The sequence below is a fragment of the Miscanthus floridulus genome, chromosome 7 (genome assembly GCF_019320115.1).
Source record: "Miscanthus floridulus cultivar M001 chromosome 7, ASM1932011v1, whole genome shotgun sequence".
Taxonomy (NCBI): domain Eukaryota; kingdom Viridiplantae; phylum Streptophyta; class Magnoliopsida; order Poales; family Poaceae; genus Miscanthus; species Miscanthus floridulus.
Genome location: NC_089586.1, coordinates 75,918,386 through 75,924,610, shown reverse-complemented (window position 1 = coordinate 75,924,610; position 6,225 = coordinate 75,918,386).

Here is a 6,225-nt window from a genome sequence, read left to right as displayed (position 1 = left end):
GCATGTACGTAACGTAACTGGTGAGTCGTGATCGAGCCACGGAGGCACCGTGCGGCTTCATCTCACCTTCTTGGCTGCCTCTTCAATCAGTCAGCTCGTCAAAAGCAGAGACCGACATGGCGACACTTTCCTTTTTCTTTTGAAAGATAAATCAGAATAATTGGAAAGTACTGGTGGGCACAATATATATGAGCAAGCAGATTTCATTTTAAAAGGGCATTCGTTCTCAGCAACAATATCTAGCTACAGTACGTTCACAAGAAAAAACAAGCATGTCACGCGTATTCATGTCACTATTAATAAGCTAGCTTTGTACTTATTGAGTTATTGGGCATTCACTGGCTCAGATCATGAGCACCGATGTAGCTGGCGCTTTTGGATGATAACAAGGATCAAGGAGTGCATGATAAATTGGCGCAAAACGTCGAAGTTAAGAGTCATGTTTTTCTTCCGTGTCCAATAGTTGGCATTTTATTTTTTTTGTATTGCGCAGATGACCATTTATATATCTTCTCTGGAAAAGTTTGGAGCTGGATTTTTCTGTTGTCTAAAGAACGTACTAATGTCAATACTATCTTGCCATGTCATCTGTTCCCCACATCACACATGCACAAGATGCATCGCGCTCGCCGCTGCACTGCAAGGCCATTTGGGCCGCATGATTTCCATAGCTAGCGCGTCACTTCTCCTCCCTGCGCAACTGTTTTTGGGCCGTTTCTTCACTACCGTACGGGCTCGTCACCTAAATGGTCTGTCTCCTGTTTTGCCTTCAGATACGCAAAACATAACGCGCGCGGGGTCGCGCTCGGGTGGGAGCGAGCGACCCCTGCCGCACGCGGCCTGGCCCATGTACGCTGTCCTGCTGCGGTCATATTTTTTCTTTTTTATAGTTTCTGTTTTTTCATTTTTTTAATTTTTAGTTTTCAGTCTATTTTTCAGTTTTTTTTCAGTTTGCAGTCAAGTTTTTTAAATGTTTTTTTAGTTTCAGTTTTCAGTCACCCTCTAAGATTTGAATGTATTCCTAAATCCTACATATTAATTATAACTTCTCTCTTTTTTTTTTTGCTGCTACCCTCGTTCTTTAATAAATGCTCATAGTTGGCAGCATGTCATGTTTCCTGACTTTTTTTTATAATATATTTTATAATAACTTGCTCTCCTAATTGATAGCTTATGCAATATTTATTTTTATTAATTTGCCCCTTCAGGTTGCAACTTGTCTTCTTTTTATCCGCTACTCTCTTTAGAGGTTAGTACCATTATGTAAATACTATATAACAAATTTATGATATACCCATGGTAAAAATCCATGCATACCATGTAAAAACTTTAGTTTATTTTTAGAGTAGCAAGTTTGATATTACATGGTAGTAACTTCTTTTCATAAATCTTCTAGCACACTTTACACATAAATTGCTACTAAATAAGATTGTTCGAAACATAGTCAAGTATGGTCTAGTTTTATTCGCATCGTCACGTAGAACATACCGGTGCAAACGGAATAAAAAACGAATACACCATCCAAAAGTTATAGCAATTAAAATAAAGTTTTGTTTTTCTCACGTCAGCTCATCAGCTTGCATGCAATACAACTGGAGCAGGAGGCGTGAGTGGGATGGAGTGGTGCTGGGCGGAGGAGGAGGGACTAGGGCTGAACAAAATACTCGTGGCTCGTCAACTCGCTCGACTCGTGTTCGGTTCGGCTCTGCTCAGCTCGGTTTATTTTAACTTTTTCATGAGCGAAACTACAAATCTAGCTCGCTGTTTTAACGAGCCAGCTCGCGAGCTGCTCACGAGCTGAGACCTATCAGCCCATGACCATGAATCCAGGAGATGATAATGCTGACCTAGAAGTGTACACCTATTCCATTGATATGTAATTCTTATTTTCAGCTGTTTTATATGAATTTTGATTTTATAATTGTTGTGGTACTTAAATGTTGATTTATGGATTGTTTTCCAGGGAGAAGACGATGATGCCGACATTAAATTTGTCGACTTTTCTAAATCTGTGGTGACAAGCAACTAGTAAATATGCTAGAACTGTATGAATCATGGATGTACCAGTTATGTTGCATGGTTGATACTTTTGATAAACCTGATATGTATTAATCATGTATGGTTGCATAATGGTGGGCGTCACCTTCTAAAATTATTGTGGCACAAACATTATAAACATATGGGGCCTATTTTTTAGCAGCTTGCGAGATAAACGAGCCAGCTCAAGCTCGCTAACAACCCGAGCTAAGCTGTTCCTCTAGCTCATAATATTAACGAGCCGAGCCGAGCTGACTCGTTAGTCTAACAAGCCAACTCAAGCTGGACTGAGCCGAGTCGAGCTAGATGTCCAGCCCTAGAGGGACCAGCATTGATGACGTGCGTGAGCGCAAGGGCAAAGGGGGCCCGGGCAGGGTCACGCGCTCGTCGTTACACGCAATGGGTTGCGCATTAACTTAGTCCTTTTAGATAAGGGTGTGGCATGTCTGGTCTGGGTGCTCCCAAACACGGCCCTCCCGTGGCATGAAACTCGTCACAAGAGCTAGAGCATGAGACTCCACATCTAAAAACTAACGGTTCCAAAACTAAAATTTTATATTATTTTTAAAGAAACTAGAATTATACCCCACGTGTTGCCACGGAAATTACTAATGATTTAGAATAAAATTAGATTATATATAGTTACTTATACATAAGGAAAAAAAATTATAAATTAATGTTAGTAGATGATGTTGCATGCTGATGTAGATAACTATATGTATGTTAGCGGATGATGTGTCTTGCTGATGTATAATCATAATTGTAAATGCTAGTGGGCTATAAATGACTGTTGAGGCGAACAACTTACATGTTGAGATTGAACTCTAATGAGATTTAAGATTATAAGATATACTGTAGAGATTATTCCTTAATTCTTAGCTTTATGTCGTTAACAACCAATCTTTGTAGCTTACTACTATTATTAGTGATGAGGACATCTCTTCCTTGGATACAACCATACCTAGTGCACAACAAAGGCCAATGACTCGAGTTAAAGCACGAGAACTTAATTATCAGGTAAAGTCGTTTCTCGCTGTCCAAACAATTTCTTCTCCGGATAGGGTACTACTAAATCCTTGTGATGATTTCCTTTTGCTTAGGAAGATGGAAGGAACTAGCTGGGTGCAAGGTCATCAAGATAACCATCAAGCGGATGCTGGTGTAAACAAGAAGACCACACTAAACATTCAAAGTGCACGTTTGGACATCGTAGCAGCACCAGATTGATTTGATCATAACTCTCGACTCCGGATGTTGTTGAAGGCCCATGAGTACTCATTAGAAAGATCTTGATGTCTATTTTCACATGGATCCAACTTCATGGCTAGACTCCACTAGAGACGAGCAGAATCAACGAAAAGACGTTCAGACCTCCAGTCATGGGCTGAGAACCACTTATCAAGTAAAGCCCACTAGGGGCCATTCTAATTTAGGGTTTCCACCCTCCCACGCCTCCTGGTTGTTTTCCACTATAAAAGACATGTAGCAGCCGCCATTTGAGGGTGGGTTTTGTTCAAATACAAGTTTAGCTTCAGCTACTTCCTTGTAAACGCGTGTGTCGGCTAGACCACCCGATTTACTTGATTCAGAACCCCAAATTCGTGTCCTGATTCAGATCCATGAGTTGTTTCTTGTTTATCTTGTTCTTGCTTGTTCTCGATTGCTTGCAGGTTCAGGGTTGTTCTTGACACGGTAAGAACAGCAACAAATCGGAGTCGGTGTACCTGTTGCTAAGGCGCATCAACCTTGCTGGATGTTGTAGTCAGACAGCCAACGTCGAATCCTTCCCTAAATCGAAGTTACCCCATCCTCTCATCGAAAGATCAAGATCAGCCCCTGCCATATCATGTGGTAATCAGAGCAAGGTTAATCGGTGAGAGTATCTACCCATCCCTTTTATCTACCTACAGTCCACAAAACTCCCCCCCAAAAAATAGGATAGAACTGAAATCCCTAAGACAAGTTTGTGCCTTGCTGTTCTGCATAGTCCTTACTTGTTGAGTTTTTCGTTGCATCAATTGGTTGAGTTGCTGGTTCTAGTGTTTAATCCATTAGAGTTTCGAGTTCTATTCATGTTTTTGTCACCACCAGATCCATCGTTGCTATCACCAACAGTCCCACCTTTTCGCCTCCACAAGAACCACCAGATCCTCCACCACCATCATCTCCATACCATCTCCGCTGCATTCCAAACATCCCCCTATTCAAACATGGAGCTCCCTAAAGTTTTCCTCGCATTGTGATTTGATTAGCATATCTGAGTTCCTCGATTCAAAGAAAAAGAGTGTTTGTGCTTGTTCTCTTGTGTAAGTTCAATTTCTGTACCCCTAGTCAAAAAAATAAATTATATGTTGTGAATTGTTTGCTCTCAATTTCTAGTTGCAAAACTTGAGAGTTGTACTGCAGGTGAAAAAAATAGAAAAAGGGGTAAAAGAATTAGAAAAAGAAATGAAGCAAGAAAGATAGAAGAAAGGGTTTCAGCAGTTATTATTTTCCACTTCGCTTGTGTTGTGTTGTTGGTGTCCGGTGGCTACGTTTGTGTCTAGGCTCATGTCTCTAGAACGGTTCAACCTAGGACCAGCACAATATCACCGTTGAACGGTTATTCAATTTGTTTTGGCTAACGTGGTTCCAACTGTCCCTTGAATTTGTTTCCAGCCACCTATAGCTCCACAAATTTATCTACAACATCACAGGTTTACATTCGCTGCCACAATTGCTGTTGTTCTTGCCGGCTGACAACACCTTCTACAAGTGTGGTAAGAACAAGTAAGAACTTGGTTAAGCAAGTCTGAGAGGAATGGAATCAGCCATTACTTAGTTTTCTTTTGTTATTCGAGCACCTTCTTGTGTTATTGCTGCTGTTCACTAACCATGTCAGGAAATGGTGAGGACAAGCAGGGGCAACATGCACACTCACCACGCACAAGGGACATCATACATGACTTCGAGCGCCGTATGAGGTTACACGCTGAAGGACTCAAAGAGGACGTTCATGTTACCAATGAGTGCCTTGGGCAATTAAAGGCAACTCAAATTGGCACCAACCAAAGGCTTGCTGCGATGGAGGTTTCCATTGGAGAACTGAACACTTCTCTTGCTGCTATTTTGGCCAGACTTGAGAGAATCAAGACGGAGGATGTAACCGTGCACATCAACACCACCGCAATGATGGTAGTGTGGGCAGTGTTTCAGCCAAGAATGATGATGTCTATGCAAGAGACACCGAGCATGATGATGAGGTGGATGCTCAACCCCATCGTCAACTACACCGTAATAGCCGTGGAATGGGTGTTAGGCTGCCACGCTGAGAGGTACGTGACAATGATGATTCTTTAGGTAAAATTAAGTTCACCATGGCATCTTTTGATGGGAAATATGATCCTCATGCATACCTTATATGGGAACTAGCTGCTGATCAGAAGTTTGCTTGTCATGATTTCCCTAGAAATAAACGGGTTAGGGCTGCAACTAGTGAGTTTACTGATTTTGCTTCTATTTGGTGGAGTGAGTATTGTCGCACTAATCCAAACAATACTCCTCAGACCTAGGATGCTTTGAAAAGGGTCATGAGAGCAAGATTTGTTCCTTCATATCATGCACGTGATTTGTTGCATAGGTTGCAGCAATTTAGGCAAGGGAATAAATCTATAGAGGAATATTATCAGGAATTGCAAACTGGTATGCTTCGTTGTGGTTTGGTAGAAACCAAGGATGCAGCAATGGCTAGATTTGTAGGTGGTTTGAACTGAGAAATTTAGGACATTTTAGCTTATAAGGAATATAATTCAATCGATCGTTTATTTCATCTTGCTTGTAAGGCTGAACGGGAAGTGCAGGGACGTCGAGCTAGCACGAGGACTAACTTTTCTATAGGTCATGCTAACTCTTGGACACCAAAACCTGCTACTACACTGTCGACACGAGTGGTTGCTCCATCTCCTTCAAACAACAAACAACGCCCTTCTCCATCAAATTCATCAGCGTGCCCGGCTGAACCAACAAATGGAACAACAGCTCCAATAGCCAAGAGTTCTTCTTCCATTGCTTCTACGGGAAGAACAAGAGATATTTAGTGCTTGCAATGCAAGGGTTTTGGACATGTGAGACGGGACTGCCCAAGCAAGCGCGTTCTAATCGTGCGACATGATGGTGAATATTCCTCTGCTAGTGATTTGGATGACGAAA